The 20,781-nt window shown below is 42.4% G+C and overlaps 1 long non-coding RNA gene across 1 annotated transcript in view; it reads right to left on the reverse strand.

Moving 5' to 3' along the window:
• Positions 1-20,035, reverse strand: part of LOC138990548 (uncharacterized) — a 40,339-nt gene extending 20,304 nt beyond the window's left edge. Inside the window, exon 1 of the long non-coding RNA XR_011466686.1 lies at positions 19,921-20,035. This is a non-coding gene — a long non-coding RNA (uncharacterized lncRNA). The remainder of the gene's footprint in view (positions 1-19,920) is intronic.
• Between the last annotated feature and the right edge of the window lie 746 nt (positions 20,036-20,781).

Here is a 20,781-nt window from a genome sequence, read left to right on the forward strand (position 1 = left end):
ACGGTGACTTTTCAAGGTCCCCTGTGGGATCAGAAAGAGATTGGTGTAGTTCAGTTGCTCTCCAGAGAGACAAAGGACCACCCAAGTGGATGAACAGAGCGAGCCCTGGAAGTGAGGGGGTTGGAAGAAGTCAGTATCTGAAGAAATGAGGGAGAAAGCTAACACGCAGGATAACTTGGTGGGTGAATTGCTCTCTTCATCTCCATCGTGGGCCAGCTTTCCGTGCTGCCAGAAATACTAGAACTGTTTGTCACACTCTTCATGCGAGGCCTGCAGGAACCCCACCAGAGCGTGGATCTCGGTTTTCTTCCTCTCTAGCATTGTGACTTTGGCCAAGTCATTTCATTTCTGGGAGTCAGTATCTCTATCTGAGAAATGGGGGAAAGAATGGTATTTCCCCTTTTACATTTTAATAAGCATTTATAGCACTTCTTGTCTTCCACAAGAAGACACAGTGGTAAAGAATCCACCTGCCAATGCTGGGGATGGGGGTTTGATCCCTGGGTAGGGAAGGTCCTCTGCAGAAGGAAATGGCTACCTACTCCAGTATTCTTGCCTGGGAGATCCTATGGACAGAGAAGCCTGGTGGGCTACAGTCCATGGGATCACAAAGAGTCTGACATGACTTAGTGACTTAACAGGAACAACAAAGCACTTACTATATGCCAGAAACTAGTCCAACTATTTACAAGTATTTTTTTAATTTTTAATTGCTTTACTTACCAGTATCTACACAATGATTTACTACCTTTAAATTGGTAGCAAAGGTTGTTGTGAGGATTAAATAATACAGGCAATTGTTGATAAAACAGCACCCAAAATATAGAAAGTGCTTGACAAATACTGCTAATGTTGCTATTATTATTGCTTTTGAATGCACTCAATTTAGGTTTCACTCATTTTCTTGTAACTGGTCTGATAAAAGATATCAACAGAAGTAGCTATATAATAATAGCTATCATTTATGAACTCTTCATTACATGCCAGAAACTATGTACACCGACCGTGTGAGGCAGAAACTGTTACATCCGTAATGAGAACTGAAGTTCAGAGAAGTTAAGGAATTGCTTCAAGTTAACACAGCAGGTAAGTGTTGGAGGAAGGCTTCAAAGACCAGGATCTTTCAATACTCCAGACTGGAAGGCAGGGTAAACACATTTTGTTATTGGTGAACAGACTGTGTGAAGAAGTAGATATATTCAAATTGTTGAATGATCTTGGATGTGGCTGTGTGTTCTGTAAACATCACATCAGAGCAAGTGCCACCAAGCAATGGAAATCCTCACAGTGCCAGAAGTGCCTGGTAGACATTCGGTGCCTGGCAAGTGTGGGTGGGGGTCACGTGCTGGCATGGGGAAATCCCTATTCCCATTATGTGATAGGGGGCAGACATGAAATTGTCCCCAAGCCTCTCATTACTCCAGTTATATAGAGTCACACCAATCATATTGTTCATCTTTTGCAATAAAAGTGTTTATGGAAGAAAGAGACAAGCGAGGTCCAGGAAAGACGACTAGAGCCAAAGGCAGACTTGATGCATCCAGAAAGCATGGAGGCCAGAGCAGGGCTCAGGACCGCTGGATTCTGGGCTCAGCTCTGCCCTCACAATGGCAGCACAATGGCCAGGACCATCTTGCAGCCCCAGCTTCCAGTTCCTGGATTCCCCAGTCCTCTGATGAGCCAACACTACAGTCACTCTTGGGAGTAGTATTGGAACTCAGGCACACCTGGTCTGCACCTGTGATGCAATGATCCAGCCATCCTCCTGGTTAGAGCCTGGAATCCCAGCCCGTCTGACTCTGCTGTCTGGATTCCTTGATGCCAAATGGAGGGAAGGCTTCAGGAATTAAGGTTGAGGCTGGGGCACCCTTTCCAATATTGTGCCTGGAAAGCCTGTTCTCTCTCTCCCAACTCCTTTTCCCCAAAGCAGTTTCTCCAAACCCCTTTCCATAGTTTTCTCTCCTTTGTTACCAGCGCTTTATCACCCAGAACTTGACAGAATGTACTTCTGACTACAAATAAGCCACCCTCTTATTGTTTCAAGTTCCACTTCTGTAAAATAAAGAAATTGAGCTGGAAGCCATAGACGGAGCCTTCCATACCTAGCATTCAATGATTCAGTACATTCTGTACACGAAGGTATATATACTCACATCTAACATGTATTTCTGAGAAGAATTCTGTTTGACAATTAAGGCTCTGAGTTACCAAGTCAACAATGTCTTGACATAGGACATAACTGGATAATTAAACAAACGCTATTACATATGATCAAATTTGAGTGTGTCTCCTTTTGAAATTAGTTGTCAGGAATAAAATGATCTATTTGTATAGAGATTTACTGTTAGAAAACATTCTCAAATGCATTTTGTCATTCTCCTTATACTAACCCTAAAGATAGATGGTATTAACCCCTCATTAATAACCTACAAACATTAGTACATTACATGTACTCATGTAAGAATAATTACCTCAAACCTGCATTGAGGCTTAAAGGAGAGATATCTATAATGCCAGAAAGAGTGCCTGGCACACAGTCCATGCTTAACAAATGAAGATGTGGTCCTAGGGTCAGTAGTAGTACGGGGCATAGTTATTCTCCTTATGTCATATGATGTAGATATGGAATGCTCCCCTCAACCTCATTTCTAATATACAATAAGATAACTGAACAGAAATCCTGTCCTGCTTTTTATCTATTTTTTTTAAAGAGTTTTATTTTAACATGTTATGTTATATATAAAATATGTAATGTATTTTATTTTTATATAGTATTACATTTATCATATATTATAAATATAATTATTCAAAATGCTAACTCATTAAATTATTAAATATCACTTATTAGATTGAATTACCTTTGATACATATAAACAATTTAAAACAAGCAAATTTAGCTATTTAAAAAAACAAGCAAAATCTTGTCTCAAGGTCTGCATATTTTTCTGGTAAATATCACATACAGAATTTTTAAAAAAGTAACTCTTTTGAAATGTGGCCCCAAAACTGACTAAAAAGGATTTTTGTTATGGCTAAAGACTTAGGTTTCTGGAACTCCCATGTGAAATAAGAACATTGAGTACACTTAAGAAGTAAATCAAGGGAAAAAAAGATGTAAATCTGAAGATTTTGTGTCATTTGGAAAAGTCTTATATTTTCAATTTTTGTTTTAAAACTGAAAGAGTAATTCTTAATCATGTTTCAAACAGTGCTCTGCAAAGCAAATTATGTCTTGAAAGAAATATTTTTCATTTGGATTCTTACCAATTATAGTATCTGTAATTTATTAGTTAAATCTAATTATAAATAAAACATTTAATACCCTCTGCAAATGTTTCACCTGCTTTAATTACTCAGTTACTACGATAACATAAAAAATTCTGACCAATGTATTTAAAATAAGTACATTTACAAAGATATTTGATTAATTATCAAATCAGCAGGAAAATGCAAGTTAAATGCTGTTATTTCCAAATTCAGTTTGGGAACTGAGTAATTATCTATTTTTTTTTTCAGGTTATCCATAAAGAAAATTCCTGAACAGTGGCAAATCAACAGTTGAGTTCTGGACCTAACAGTAGCCTCTGTATTTGACTAAAGAATTGGTCACTGACTCATTATCACAGCCTTCCCTGAAAAAGAAGGTGTTAGTCTGTTTGCACTGTTGAAGCAACATACTAGAAACTGGGTGGCTTCTAAGCAACAGAAATTTATTTCTCCCAGTTCTGGAGGTTGGAAAATCCAAACCCAAGATGCTGGCAGATTTGGTGTCTGGTGAAGGACCACTTCCTGGAGTGACCACTTTAGAGCTGTGTCCTCTCAATGTGGGATGGGAAGGGAGCTCTCGGGTTTCTTTTATAGGGGCACTAACCCCATTCTCGAGGGCTCCACTCTCATGACCCAATTTCAGATTTGGGGAGGATGCAAACAGCATTCAGTCAGGAGCACAAGATTAATAATTTTTATCCACCTTGTAACACTGTTGGCATATTAACAAAAAGATGTTTGTAATAAGTCACACACACACAAACAAAACAGACTCATCCTCTTGTACACCTATGGGTAAATACTTCAAGTGTCTTATTTGTTATCCCATCCAAAATGGAAGGCTAGCATTTCATTAGATTGGTCTCTTGTATTTTATTCAACAGGTTTCAGATATGGAGGGAGATTTATACTTTTTTGATTGATTCAGTCACTCATCAAATAATAACTGAGTATCTTTTGTAGATCAGGTAAAGCTCAAGCTTCTGGAAATATCCATATGCATGAGAAAATGCAGAGATAGCTCTTTGCTGGGAAATAGGGCTATTTCTACAGAGATAAACCACAGAACTCTAGGTGCCATGATAGAGGTTGGATGGGAGGATGAAAGATGGTGACACAATCCCCTGGTTTTGGGGAAACCTAGGAGAATCAAAGAGTCGGACACGACTGAGCAACTGATCTGATCTGATCTGATCTGAGGAGAATGAGGGAAGAACTTGTAGAAGAACTCATGCCTGAGGCAAGCCAAACAGGGAAAACATCCTTGCAAACTCATGGAGGTGAGGAACAAGAGTACGAGAACAAATATGCAAGCAGTCTGACTTGGTTGCGGCCTAAAGCACAAACATGGAGGGGATGAAAAGACAAAGAAACAGAAAGAAGACAAATCACAGACAGCCTTTACTCCATGAGGAGTAACTTGGACATTTTTCTGGAGGCAATAGGGAGAAACCAAATACTTTGAATAGAGTTATGATGTGACTGGATTTGGTTTTTATACAGTGCATTTTGACAAATTTTTATTTAGCACCTTCTGGGTAGTGGGCTAAGCTGCTGCTGCTGCTGTCGCTTCAGTCATGTCCGACTCTGTGCAACCCCATAGACGGCAGCCCACCAGGCTCCCCCGTCCCTGGAATTCTCCAGGCAAGAACACTGGAGTGGGTTGCCATTTCCTTCTCCAATGCATGAAAGTGAAAAGTGAAAGTGAAGTCACTCAGTTGTGTTCGACTCGTAGAGACCCCATGGACTGAAGCCTACCAGGCTCCTCCATCCATGGGATTTTCCAGGCAAGAGTACTGGAGTGGGTTGCCATTGCCTTCTCCAGAGTGGGCTAAGCTAAAGGAATGCAAAACCAAGTAAGAGCTAGCATTTTACCCTAAAAGAACTAAAGTCTAGGAGACAAGAGACACAAGGAAGACTTCATTAAAAAGTTTCACTGAGAATCATGATGACCTGGATATTTGCAGAAAGAACACCCAGATACAGTTGGCAAACCCCAAATAGATCCAAAATTAGATGGGAAAATGCATGCCTTTCCTGAGTTGTACACAGTATGGTTGAATCTTTGCAACAAAAGTCCGCTATCTTTCTTTATTCTTTCCAATAAAATGCCTCTGCATAGGCATCAGATCCCAGACTTGCTGGAAGACTTAGAGGTCATCTAAGAGTTCCATATCCCTTTATGGAAGTCTTCCTCAACTACTATCAAACCACCCAAGTCAGCTTATCCCACTGTTGGAAGTAGATATGTGAAAACAGTGATTCCTGCATTGTATTTCAGAATTCCCTCTTCCAGTAATGTCTTTCCTATTCCTTTAACTCTCATCTGAGGCAGTATGTACAATAAGAAAAATCCCATACCAGAGAATCACAATGGTTCTGTCATTCACTAGCTTTGTGGTCTTGGCTAAGTTACTTAAACTTTCTGAATCAAGTTTCTCAAGTCTGAATTGGTTTGATATGGGACTTAAGAGAAATACAAGTAAAGCAATAAGCAAGTACTTTGTATAATAAAGTTCAATAAATAACAACTGTTCAGTTCAGTCGCTCAGTCATGTCCGACTCTGCAACCCCATAGACTGCAGCATGCCAGGCCACCCTGTCCATCACTGACTCCCAGAATTTACTCAAACTCATGTCCATTGAGTCAGTGATGCCATTCAACCATCTCATTCTCTGTCATCCCATTCTCTTCCTGCCTTCAATCTTTCCCAGCATCAGGGTCTTTTAAAATGAGTCAGTTCTTGGCATCAGGTGGCCAAAGTATTGGAGCTTCAGCTTCAACATCAGTCCTTCCAATGAACACTCAGGACTGATCTGCTTTAAGATGGACTGGTTGGATGAGAGTCCAAGGGACTCTCAAGAGTCTTCTCCAATACCACAGTTAAAAAGCATCGATTCTTTGGCACTCAGCTTTCCTTATAGTCCAACTCTCACATCCATACATGACTACTACAAAAACCATAGCCTTGACTAGATGGACCCCTGTTGGCAAAGTAATGTCTCTGCTTTTGAATATGCTATCTAGGTTGGTCATATCTTTCCTTCCAAGGAGTAAGCAGCTTTTAATTTCATGGCTGCAATCACCATCTGCAGTGATTTTGGAGCCCAGAAAAACAAAGTCAGCCACTGTTTCCCCATCTATTTGCCATGAAGTGATGGGACCGGATGCCATGATCTTAGTTTTCTGAATGTTGAGCTTTAAGCCAACTTTTTCACTCTCCTCTTTCATCAAGAGACTCTTTAATTTTTCTTCACTTTCTGCCATAAGGGTGGTGTCATCTGCATATCTGAGGTTATTGATATTTCTCCCGGAAATCTTGATTCCAGCTTGTGCTTCATCCAGCCCAGAATTTCTCATGATATACTCTGCATATAAGTTAAATAAGTAAAGTGACAATATACAGCCTTGATGTACTCCTTTTCCTATTTGGAACCAGTCTGTTGTTCCATGAAGCAGAGAATTCCCTGATGGTTCAGACGGTAAAGCATCTGCCTACAGTACGGGAGACTTGGGTTTGATCCCTGGGTTGGGAAGATCTCCTGGAGAAGGAAATGGCAACCCACTCCAGTATTCTTGCCTGGAAAATCCCATGGACAGAGGAGCTTGGTAGGCCACAGTCCATGGAGTCACAAAGAGTCGGATATGACTGAACGACTTCACTTCACTTTGTTGTTCTATGTCCAGTTCTAACTGTTGATTCTTGACCTGCATACAGATTTCTCAAGAGGGAGATAAGGTGGTCTGGTATTCCCATCGCTTGAAGAATTTCCCACAGTTTATTGTGATCCACACAGTCAAAGGCTTTGGCATAGTCAATAAAGCAGAAATAGATGTTTTTCTGGAATTCTCTTGCATTTTTGATGATCCATTGGATGTTGGCAATTTGATCTCTGGTTCCTCTGCCTTTTCTAAAACCAGCTTGAACATCTGGAAGTTCATGGTTCACGTATTGCTGAAGCCTGGCTTGGAGAATTTTGAGTATTACTTTGCTAGAGTGTGAGATGAATGCAATTGTGTGGTAGTTTGAGCATTCTTTGGCATTGCCTTTCTTTGGGATTGGAATGAAAACTGACCTTTTCCAGTCCTGTGGCCATTGCTGAGTTTTCCAAATTTGCTGGCATATTGAGTGCAGCACTTTCACAGCATCATCTTTCAGGATTTGAAATAGCTCAACTAGAATTCCATCACCTCCACTAGCTTTGTTTGTAGTGATGCTTTCTAAGGCCCACTTGACTTCATATTCCAGGATGTTTAGCTCTAGGTGAGTGATCACACCATTGTAATTATCTGGGTCGTGAAGATCTTTTTTGTACAGTTCTTCTGTGTATTCTTGCCACCTCTTAATATCTTCTGCTTCTGTTAGGTCCATACCATTTCTGTCCTTTACTGAGCCCATCTTTGCATGAAATGTTCCCTTGGTATCTCTGATTTTCTTGAAGAGATCTCTAGTCTTTCTCATTCTGTTGTTTTCCTCTATTTCTTTGCATTGATCACTGAGGAAGGCTTTCTTATTTTTCTTGGGGATGGTCTTAATCCTTGTCTCCTGTACAATGTCATGAACCTCCATCTATAGTTCATCAGGCACTCTATCAGATCTAGTCCCTTAAATCTATTTCTCACTTCTACTGTATAATCGTTAACGGAATTGATTTAGGTCATACCTGAATGGTTTAGTGGTTTTCCCTACTTTCTTCAATTTAAATCTGAATTTGGCAATAAGGAGTTCATGATCTGAGCCACACTCAGCTCCTGGTCTTGTCCTTGCTGACTGTATAGAGCTTTTCCATCTTTGGCTGCAAAGAATATAATCAATCTGATTTCAGTGTCAGCCATCTGGTGATGTCCATGTATAGAATCTTCTCTTGTGTTGTTAGAAGAGGGTGTTTGTTATGACCAGTGCATTTTCTTGGCAAAACGCTATGAGCCTTTGCCCTGCTTCATTCTGTACTCCAAGGCCAAATTTGTCTGTTACTCCAGGTATTTCTTGACTTCCTACTTTTGCATTCCAGTCCCCTATAATGAAAAGGACATCTTTTTTGGGTGTTAGTTCTAAAAGGTCTTGTAGATCTTCATAGTTCAACTTCAGCGTCTTCAGCATTACAGGTCAGGGCATAGACTAGGATTACCGTGATACTGAATGGTTTGCCTTGAAAGTGAACAGAGATCATTCTGTCATTTTTGAGATTGCATCCAAGTACTGCATTTTGGACTCTTTTGTTGACTATGATGGCTACTCCATTTCTTCTAAGGGATTCTTGTCCACAGTAGTAGATATAATGGTCATCTGAGTTAAATTCACCCACTCCAGTCCATTTTAGTTCACTGATTCCTAAAATGCCGATGTTCACTCTTGCCATTTTCTGTTTGACCACTTCCAATTTGCCTTGATTCATGGATGTAACATTCCAGGTTCCTATGTAATATTGCTCTTTACACATCGGACCTTGCTTCTATCACCAGTCTACAACTGAGTGTTGTTTTTGCTTTGCCTCTGTCTCTTCATTCTTTCTGGAGTTATTTCTCCACTGATCTCCAGTAGCATATTGGGCACCTACTGACCTGGAGAGTTCACCTTTCAGTGTCCTATCTTTTTGCCTTTTCATACTGTTCATGGGGTTCTCAAGGCAAGAATACTGAAGTGGTTTGCCATTCCCTTCTCCAGTGGACCATGTTTTGTCAGAACTCTCCACCATGATCCATCTGTCCTGGGCAGCCTTACACGGCATGGCTTAGTTTCACTGAGTTAGACAAGGCTGTGGTCCGTGTGATCAGATTGGCTAGTTGTCTGTGATTGTGTTTCTGTCTGTCTGCCCTCTGATGCCCACTCTCAGTGCCTACCGTCTTACTGGGGTTTCTCTTACTTTGGACATGGGATATCTCTTCACGGCTGCTCCAGCAAAGCACAGCTGCTGCTCCTTACCTTGGGCATGGGGTGTCTCCTCACAGCCGCCGCTACGGACCATGATGACTAAATCATCATTTCTGGATACGTCTCTGCCCTCACTTCTTTTTTAAAAAAACAGCAAAATTTTCATGAATTCCCTCTCCAAATGTTGGTCCCAATATTGAGCTTATTACCTGGGTTCATCACAGGTAGTACAGTCACAGAATACTATCTCTCTTGAGCAGAAAAAAAATATATTAGGGAATTTCAGACATCCATTTCCATCTATTCTTTTAGTGTTGAGAGCTGAGCTGGGTGACTTAGTCTCAGGTGAGAAATGGAATATTTCCTGCCATATCAGTAAACAAGGATGTCACAGTCATCAGAGATTGCATCCCTACAGTGTGAGCTGGTAAGTGCTGATGGAACTCAGAATGTGAAAACACAGGATACTGGTCCCAGACAGCTGAGGTGCCTTTCAAGGGAATGATTCCAGTGAGCCCAGACTCTTGCATCCTCCCATATGTAGAAAATCCTTAACTTGAGATATCTAGTTTTCTTTAATTAACAAGCATCTTTTGATGTTCAGATTACCTGTCCTTAGCTGCAAAACTTCTATATAACCTGCCCCCGTCTGTCACCACCCAGCCCTCTCAGAGCACCTGCCTCCTCAGAGCAGTTCCCTCAGGGTCACTTCAGATGCTTCCTCCAGGTGTGAAATCCTAAAAACTTCTACCAAACGAAACATTTTAGACTGCACATATTTTTTCAGTTGACACAGTTTAGCTTGATAACCAGGTAGTTCTCTAAGTACTTTTTTTAAGGGTGTTTGCATTTACAACTCCAAATGAGAAACCCATTTTTTACCCCCAAATAATCACATTAGGTGACCTTGCATATTTAACATTTCACAATTGCTTCCTGGGCTGGTCAAAAGCTCATGATGAATAAATAGATTCACGGTGGTGTTGTCGGAAGGTCTTGAACTCAGTTCCTCCCACAGATACACTGAAATCTACAGCTATGTAAGGAATCACTTCCTCTGGACAAAAAAATCCAAAACTGACTGAATGAGAAAAAAACCTACTTGGAAGCGGGTAGGAGGGACTGAGACACAATCTCAACATGAACCCCACCACCCACATGGTGGTGACCCACAATCAGGAGGGAACTCAAAACCCCGAGCTCCTCCTTCCTCCCCCGAGAGGAGGAATGGGTTTGAACCCCACATCAGGCATCCAGCTCTTAAGACCTGCCTCTGAGAGATGAGCTCCCAAAACATCTAGCTTAGAGAGCCAACAGGGCTTATTACACGAGACCTGTAAAATGACTGCAAACTGAGAAATGACTCTTCCATTTTTAATAAGCTCTTATATTTTGGAGATACACATTAGCATATTAATGGATAAGACCATGTCAAACCATCTGAGAGAGAGTTATAGACATTGTGATATTTTATTCCTAAAGGCATTAGCATGTATCACCTAAAAGCAAGAGCATTCTCTAATCCAGCTATAATAGAGTTATAACACTTGGGAAAATTTAAATGGATACAATTCTATGATCTGATATTATATTTAATATTATTATCTAGTAGGAGTCTTTATTCAAATGTCCCCAGTTATTTCAATAGTGTCTTTCATTGCATTTTTAATCATCTAAGAGCCAATCAAGGATTACACATTGCATGTAATTATCTGTCTCTTTGGCCTCCTTTCATCAAGAGCAGTTCTCCAATGGAAGAGAAACAACACTTCAGGGGCTCATGTGCTGGGACTCTCACAAGCTTCAGGGACCAGGCAGAGGCAGCCACCTGAGAGGTGCCCAGACTTTCTGCAAAAGAGGCTTATTTGCTTATCTTAAAGCATCATCCCAACGGGGACAGCATCCAACACACGCAGAGTCAGCTACAATATTGGGTTGGCCCAAAAGTTCATTTGAAATTTTCCATAAGCTGTTAGGGTTACAAAAATACCCGAAAGAACTTCTGGGCCAACCCAATACTTTCCAAAGACAGAGGCCAGTGACTGCCATGTCTGGGCTCTGTTTTCCCCTCACTTCAGGCGGCTGGTGTTGTGACAGGGAAGAGCCAATTCTGACTCCCTGTTAGATTTGTTTCTTTGATTTTACCCCTTGCTTTTTGTTGCTTTTGTTACTGTAATCATATATAATGGCCTGCCCCAGGGAATCCTGCCGCTTTGCTTGAATGCTAAACTAAAGCGGCTTTGTTCAGCTTACAGGGAGACAATCTACCCACAAGTGAACAGCTGCAGAAAAGAAGAAATTGGGGCTTCTCTGGTGGCTCAGAGGTAAAGAGTCCACCTGCCAATGCAGGAGACACAGGTTTGATCCCTGATCTGGGAGGATCCCAATGTTGGGAGCAGCTAAGCCCTTGCGACATGACTACCTCGACTGTGCTCTAGAGCCCCAGAGCTGCAACTACTGAAGTCTGCATCCCTGGAGCCTGTGCTCTGTTCCAAGAGAAGCCACTGCAATGAAAAGCCTGCACATTTCAACCGAAGAATAGCCCCTGTGCGCCACAACTAAGAGAAAAGCCCTTGCAGCAACAAAGACTCAGCACAGCCAAAAATTAATAAAATAGAAGTCTAGAAATTTACTTAGTATGTCTTCTATAATACAAATAATACATGCTCATTGGAAAAACAGAAATAAGATAGACATTTATAAAGGAAAAGTTTATAAACGAAGGATTTAAGAAGAAATGAACACATCCCCTCCTATTTTGCAAGATAAATGGCCTTTTCACTTTACTTCCTTACCTCCTCTCCCTCTCTGTTCTATAAAAGAAACTGACAACCAGGCCCTGATGTGTTTTTTTGGAGACACTAATCTGCCATCTTCTCGGTCTGTTGGCTTTCCAAATAAAGTTGTATTCCTTGCCTCAACATCTCGTCTGATTCATTGGCCTGTCGTGTGGTGAGGAGAGCAAGCCTGGACTCAGTAACAGTGTCTCCCCCAAAGGAGCTTCTCTCTTGTCTGGCACCCTGACTTGTGCAACTGCTGATCGGGAGCCTGTCTAAATCTCCTGGCTCTGATGGCCAGTGACACCTACACTTGTGGGTCCCACAGGACTGTAATCAATGGAGGCAGAATTCTTAACCACCTAACCCTCCTAGGGCACAGGAGAAAGGCAGTAGACAAGATAGTCAGTCTCTCTGTGAGACAGGTCTATTCGGTTCAGAGCTGCAGCCCAAGGGGCAGGCTTCTCATCAGCAGTATTCAAAGGGCAGACATCAGTTCTCTGAGACGCTGGAGGATGGATTCTCACTCTGCACAGTCCCTCTGCCCTGCTCCAAGAGGGAGCTGGGACACACGCTTGGTGCTGTTTTTGTGGCCGCTGCCCAGGAGAGGCCCCTTGATTGCCTGGCTCTAATGATCAGCAGGATTTGAAATTATGGGCCTGGGACAGATAGAAAGATATTTCTTGGCCTGCCCCTGCCCCAAGGCACAGTGCACATAGCTGGCTGAAACACACCCCAGTCTTTCTGTGAAGGAGGCTTTTTTACAAGTCTTGGAGCTTTGTCCTGGGGGTAGACCTCGGGTTTGGCACACTTGTAGGGGTCTGCAAAAGGGCTTTCCAGGAATGGAGGGTGGGCGCGAGTTTTGCACTCTCTCTGCCTGCCTCCAGCTTGATGGTGTCTCCCATGAAGGAGCTTCTACACTGTCTGGTGTCCCAGTTCTTGCTGCTGACACCCGGGGGGTCCTTCTAGATCTCCTGGCTCTGGTGACCAGTGGGGCTCCCTGACTGTAACAAACGGAGGAAGAGTTCTTAACTAGCTCCCACCCCAGGACACCACAAGAGGTAACACCTGAGGCCCTCAGTATCTCCGTGTAAGAATCTTATTCGTATACATTCGGGCTTCCCTGGTGATCAGTGATAAAGAATCCACCTTCCAATTCAGGAGACACAGGTTTGATCCCTGGGTCAGGAAGATCCCCCAGAGAAGGAGATGGCAACCCACTCCAGTATTCTTGTCTGAAGAATCCCATGGATGGAAGAGCCTGGCAGGCTATACAGTCCATGGGGTCGCAAAGAGTTGGACACGAGTTAATGAGCAAACAACAACAGTGTATATTCATGCCATAGACTGACAGGCAGGCTTCTAACTAAACAAGCATTTAAGGGCTGACTATAATCCTCTCCTGGAGAAGGAAATGGCAACCCACTCCAGTACTCTTGCCTGGAGAATCCCATGGACGGAGGAACCTGGTGGGCTGCAGTCAATGAGGTCGCTAAGAGTTGGACATGACTGAGCGACTTCACTTTCACTTTCACTTTCATTCATTGGAGAAGGAAATGGCAACCCACTCCAGTGTTCTTGCCTGGAGAATCCCAGGACGGAGGAGCCTGGTGGGAGGCTGTCTATGGGGTCGCACAGAGTCGGACACAACTGAAGCGACTTAGCAGCAGCAGCAGCAGCAGCAGCAGCAGCAGCAGCAGCAGCAGCAGCATAACCCTCTCCAGATATACAGATGGTTAATAGGTACAAGAAAAGGTGCTCAGCATCACTATTTATCAAGGAAATGCAAATCAAAACCATAACGAGATATCACCTTACATGTGTTAGAATGTCTATTAGTTTTTTTTTTTTTTTAAATGACAAGCATTGGTGAGAATGTAGAGAAAGGGAATCCTAATGTACTGTTTAGTGGAAAGTAAATTGGTACAGTTACTGTGGAAAACAGTATGGAGATTCTTCAAATAATCAAAAATATATAAGTACCATATGATCCAGCAATTCCACTTTTGGTATTTATCTGAAGGCAACACAAACACTAACTTAAGATACCTATACACCCGTGTTCACTGGAGCACCATTTACAATAACCAAGATATGGACACTCAAGGAGGGGATATATGTACACTTGTAGCTGATTCACATTGTTGTACAGCAGAAACTAACACAACATTGTAAAGCAATTGCACTTTAGCTAAGAAAATTAATTTTTAAAAAGATATGGAGGCAACCTAAACGCTCCTTGATGGATAAATGGATAAAGAAATTGTGATATATATGTAAATACCTGTACAAAGAAATATATTGAGCCATAAAAAAGAATGAAACATTGCCATTTGCAATAACATGGATGGACCTTGTGGGCATTATACTAAATGAAACAGGTCAGACAGGGAAATATAAATACCATATGATCTCACTTATATGTGAAATCTAAAAACAAAACAAACTCACAAATATGGAGAACACATTGGTTGCTAGAGGCAGGGGATAAAGGGTAGGCAAAATAGGGGAAGGGTGTCAAACTTTTAGTTATAAAATAAATAAGTTTCATGGGATATAATTCAGCATAGTGACTACAGTTAATATATTGTGTTGTATTTTTGAAACTTGCTAAGAGAATAAATCTTAAAAGTTCTTATCATGAGAAACTATCTATGGTGAAGGATGCTAACTAGACTTGTGGTGGTGGACTGTTTAGCAATATACACAAATACTGAATGACTATGCTGTGCACCTGAAGCTAATAATGTAATATGTCAATTATATTTTAATTTTTAAAATCCTTTAATTAAAGAAGCCTACAAACCTTTCTGAAGCACAAGCTAGAATCAAGATTGCTGGCAGAAATATCAATAACCTCAGATACACAGATGACACCACCTTATGGCAGAAAGTGCAAAACTTAAGAGCCTCTTGATGAAAGTAAAGAGGAGAGTGAAAAAGTTGGCTTAAAACTCAACATTCAAAAACTAAGATCATGACATCCGGTCCCGTCACTTCATGGCAAATAGATGGGGAAACAATGGAAACAGTGACAGACTTTATTTTGGGGGGCTCTAAAATCACTGCAGATGGTGACTGCAGCCATGAAATTAAAAGACGCTGGTTCCTTGGAAGAAAAGTTATGAGCAACCTAGACAGCACAATAAAAGGCAGAGACATTACTTTGCTGACAAAGGTCTGTATAGTCAAAGCTATGTCTTTTCCAGTAGTCATGTATGGATGTGGAGAGTTGGACTATAAAGAAAGCTGAGTGCCAAAGAATTGATGCTTTTGAACTGTGGTGTTGGAGAAGACTCTTGAGCATCCCTTGGACTGCAAGGAGATCCAACCAATCCATCCTAAAGGAAATCAGTCCTGAATATTCATTGGAAGGACTGATGCTGAAGCTGAAACTCCAATACTTTGGCCACCTGATGTGAAGAACCGCCTCATTGGAAAAGACCATGATACTGGGAAAGACTGAAGGCAGGAGGAGAAGGGGATGACAGAGGATGAGATGGTTGAATGGCATCACCAACTCGATGGACATGAGTTTGAGCAAGCTCTGGGAGTTGGTGATGGACAGGGAAGCCTGTCATACTGCAAAGAGTTGGACATGACTGAGCAACTGAACTGAACTGAGAAACCTTTTGGAATTTTAGAACTTAAATTCATTTGTTTGAACTTCCCTGATAGTCCAGTAGTTAAGAAGCTGCGTACTCAACACAGGGGACACAGTTTCCATGCCTGGTCAACTAAGATTCCCAATGCCGAGTAGCAACTAAGCCCAGGCACCATAACAACTAAGCCCTCATGCCTAGAGCCCGTGAGCCACAAGGGAAGCCACCATAATAAGAAGTCCACGCGTTGCAACAAGGACCCGGCTCAGCCAAAAACAAAGTGATGCTTTAAAAAAATCATTTTTTAAATAAGTTGTATGAAAATTGTAACTTACTTTAAAAAAAAAAACAACTTGCTGCATGGGCCATGGGCCATAGATCATCAAGGGGAGAAATTAACATGAACAAGAATAGGCAAACTCTCCTTAAATGACTGAGACCTTAGAGAGGAGAAGGGCTGACCAGAGGGCAGACCAGAGAGGACTGGAAGGATTGTTAAGACTACTGGACCAGAAGTCAGAGATTTCAGTCTGAGTCCTTGGTCAACTCCTTTACTGAAATAAGACCTCAGGCCCTCATTTAGACTGTATAAACCTTCGTTACTTCTCTGCAGGGGCTGTGTGATACAGGGGTTAAGGTCACAGATTCTGGAGCCAGCCTACCTTAGCTCTATAATATTGGGCAAGTGAACTGAACCCTCTGGGTCTCAGTGTCTTCATCTTTAAAAGGGGTAAGAAAAGAGTGTTTCACCTTTACTTTTAGGGTTCTTAAGAGAATTAAATGAGTCTTACAGAGCATCTATAATATTGTCTGGCACCTAGTAAGCATCCTAAAAATATTTGCAACTACTTCAGCATTATAAAATCAAAGAGTTGAATTAAATCTCTGGGGTTGGTTCTAGCACCAGCAAGACAGGATGCTGTGGGCTGAGTCGAGGAGCATCCTGCATTGTTATTTAAGGGAAATGCTGAGACCACGAATTAAAACGAATGTGTAAACCAGACATTCCAGATACTTTCCCAAATTTTGTGTAAAGTCAAAAGTAGGCATAGGAATTAGTGTGAGACCAGGTGGGACCCAGCTGGCAGCACCTGTCTCTGTGGGCAGAGGAAGAGGATTATCTTTTTGTATTGTTCAATGTGAGTAAGGAGGTGAAGGGATTTATCTTACAGAGAAAGAAAGGTTCTGAGAAACAAGAGGCTTTGTAAAGTGGGTGAAGCAGCATGGAGGAGAGTGGGCTGAGTGTTAGCAGGCAGGGAATGGTGACCACTCCAGTACTCTTGCCTGGAAAATCCCATGGACGGAGGAGCCTGGTGGGCTGCAGTCCATGGGGTCGCTATGAGTTGGACATGACTGATTGACTTCACTTTCACTTTTCACTTTCATGCATTAGAAAAGTAAATGGCAACCCACTCCAGTGTTCTTCCCTGGAGAATCCGAGGGATGGGGCAGCCTGGTGGGCTGCCGTCTATGGGGTCGCACAGAGTCAGACACGACTGAAGCAACTTAGCAGCAGCAGCAGCCACATGACAAAATCTGTCTCTGAGACCTGGAACACTGTGGTGTGGGAGGTCTGACTTGCAGGTATAGCTCCCAGGTCAGGTATCACTCACAGGCCCTTCATAAAGGGCAACGTCACTTTGGATTTGGGAAAGCCTCTTTGGCCTCTCCAACTTTCTGTGATTTCCACTGGATTTTGAGAGGTGTCTATGAAGGTAAAAAGCTTGACTACGGTGGACGGGGATCATTCCTCCCACACAAGGGGTCGCTAGTGCAGGTATGAGTATCTGCTTGGTGAGTTGGCATCGCTGTCTGTGGTGACCTCGCTGTCCAGGGTGGCTGTGTGTGCCCACAGCTAGAGGGTGCCTGCCTTGTGTGAACATGCCAGCACTCCCGAGGGAGATGCCTGGTAGACCCTGGACTCTGCAGAGCTGGTCACATTCCCTCAGCAGGTACACTGGCAACAGAGCAGTGGGTTGAACTCTTTGGGCTCTGACTTAAAATCAAGTTGTGACAACAAGCGTGACCTCAGGTTCTTCTGCCTCGGCTTCCATTATTCAACCTCCAGGTCCTTAGACGTGTGATCAGAGTGGAACACAGTAGGTCATAACCTTGATGCATAAACAACAAGGACAGCACAGAGAAGTATACTCAATCAACTATACTCCAATATAAAATAGCGAGTTTAAAAAAATATAAAGTGAGTGCCTCTGGGCATCAAGAATTCATAAATAAGATGAAGAATAAGAGAGAGGGGCTCACAGTGGGTGTAAGCATTATGACACATTTAAGGAGGCTTCCCTGGGCACTGAGAAGGTTAGGGTCAACCAGAGGGGCGCCCCTACCTCTTAGGCTCTGGAAGTGAGTCAACAGAAAACAACATGAAGGACAGATTTGAGTGACTCGTGGGGCTGGTTTGGGGGCTTGAGTAGAAGATTATAAAAACATAAAAAGGTGTGATCTCCAAGAAAAGACATTTTCTTGGTTTCTCTACCAAGAAAAGACATTTTCATGAGCCAAGGTGCAGCCCTGAGCAGTAAACTGTGAATATGTGATGAAAGAAGAGACTAAAGATACGGGTGATGATGATTCAATATTTATGATGATTCAATATTTATTGCATCATCAGTATTCTCCAGGCACTGTGCTTCATGAACAGTAAGCATCTCATATTGGCCCCACAATTTAATGAGGTAATGTCTATTTTCAGTCCTATTTTACAGAAAGAAAAACTGCTCAAAGAAGTTCTAAGGTAATTAAGTAGCATTTCTGGGATTTGAACCAACATTTCAGTTTAGAGCCTGAAGTCTTCATGATCACACAAGAGTCCCAACCTCATTGGTCCAGTCCACCCTCCAGATGGGCATCATCATGATCTGACCTGTCCCTTGCTCCAGCTTTGAAGAGGAAAGCAAATTGTCAAAGTGCAGTATCCTGAGATACGCACCTTACAGAGAGAGGCGCAGTCTCACCACGGAAGACTGGGTTCTGGAAGGGGTGGGGGAGGGGTGGCCGTGACTGTAACTTATGAGCATATTTCCGTAACACCCCAGTCAGCCCACAGCAGTGGAAGCACCTTCCCAGGCCCTGAATTCAGCCTCACGGTGACATGACACCGATTCTCCTTTCCCTAAAGAGGGCTCTGTCAGTGAGTGATGGATATTCAAATAAGAATTCTGTATAACTTGCTCTTTGGCTTTTCCCTCCAGAAGCATTTCTAGTTCAGTGACGAAAATACAAATCAATCACCGAGAAGAAATACAGCAGAATCCTAAATTTAGGCCTAGTAAACAGAAATACTCTAACACTATTGAGAAATCTGGTTTCAAGGAAAACACCATTTACCCCAAAGCTCAGTGAGTAACACATAATTTAGATGACTGAAAGGGATGACCATGGTCAGCCATCCCAAATTTAGACTCTGTCCATATTTAGAAGGCAAGGAGTTGTCATAATATTTTTATCGTTACCACTCAGTTTGGAAGAAAAGAGAATTTCTAGCAATTTTAAGATTGTTTGAGGCTGGAGGCCCAGCTTAGGCTATTGGGTTGCTGGTGGGAATTAACAAACAGCCAGTCATTTGCAGCAGTATGGATGGAACTAGAGATGGGTGTCATGGGTGTCACGCTGAGTGAAGTCAGAGAGGAGAAACATAGGACATCCCTTATATGCAGAATCCAAAAAAGAAACTATACAACTGAACTTATTTACAAAAGAGAAACAGACACAGAGACTTAGAGAACGAACTTATGGTTACCAGCAGGGAAGGATGGAAGGAAGGGATAATTAGGGAGACTGGGATGGACGCGTACACACTGCTATATTTAAAATGGATAACCAGCAAGGTCCTACTGTATAGCACAGGGAACTATATTCAATAACCTGAGATAAACCATAGTGGAAATGCTTATGAAAGAGATTGTATGTGTGTGTGTGTATATATATATACATATATATGTATGTATAACTGAATCATTTTGCTTTACAGTGGATATTAATACTTCAATAAAATTTAAAAAGAAATTAAACCCACCCTTAACTTGAAGGTTACAGGGTGAGTAGCTCACACCAACATGCCTCATTTAGCCAAGCCCCAAACCAACTCTAAACCTGAACTTGGAACAAAATCATCTGTCAGAGCTTTTCTTTTTTTTTTTTTTTAATTTTATTTTATTTTTAAACTTTACATAATTGTATTAGTTTTGCCAAATATTAAATTGGTTGAGGTTAAGGCTTGATGCCAAAATCAGAACGTGCTCATAGAAACCCAAATACGGTTGGTGCCAGGTGCTTCTTTCTGTCACCTCCACATCACGTCGACCTGTACAAAGGGGTTTTGTTCAGCTACACGTCATTCTCTAACAAAAGAACGGCAAAGCTCCACGTGTGGGGTCCGCTTACCTTTCAAGGCAAAGATGAATAAAAGGGCGACCTGCACATCCTTCATCCAGTAACTCCTGAGATGGATAGTCTGCTCACAAGCAAGTGGGAAAGAGCTTGGGGTTTCAACCTAGGAACTCAGGTCTCGCGTGAGGTTCGCAGGGTGTTAATCATCTTAAATGGGCAACAGAGTCTTGCGCCTGCTCTTTTTCAACAACGCCAGGTGCACCTGATATCAACAAAGCCCGTGAAGCTTGGGGCGGGGGCGGGGCGTTTGACCCGCAGTATTAGTATTGCCTGCAGACTGTTCAAAGTCAAGCCCCACTCAGACTTACAGCAGCAGAAATTTTAGGGATAAAGTTCAGCTCTCTACATTGGAACAAATCCTCCATTAGTCCTAACGTCTGCTGAATTTTCGAGAATTACTGCACTATATCGTGATGCCTTAATTGAAGCTCTAAAGACAACTGAAGGAGAACTGCCTGCCCCGCCCCCCTCCATTTTGAAATCAAAGAAAGGTGTCTGAAGATTGTGTTTGTGTGTACGTAGGAGAGGTGTCGGAGAAGGCGGTGGCACCCCACCCCAATACTCTTGCCTGGACAATCCCATGGATGGAGGAGCCTGGTGGGCTGCAGTCCATGACGTCGCTAAGAGTCGGACACGACTGAGCGACTTCATTTTCACTTTTCACTTTCATGCATTGGAGAAGGAAATGGCAACCCACTCCAGTGTTCTCGCCTGGAGAATCCCAGGGACGGGGGAGCCTGGTGGGAGGCCGTCTATGGGGTCGCACAGAGTCGGACACGACTGAAGCGACTTAGCAGCAGCAGCAGCAGCAGGAAAGGTGTATGTGACTGAGTGACACGATTCATTTTGGCAGTA

The sequence above is a fragment of the Bos mutus genome, chromosome 13 (assembly GCF_027580195.1).
Source record: "Bos mutus isolate GX-2022 chromosome 13, NWIPB_WYAK_1.1, whole genome shotgun sequence".
Taxonomy (NCBI): Eukaryota; Metazoa; Chordata; class Mammalia; order Artiodactyla; family Bovidae; genus Bos; species Bos mutus.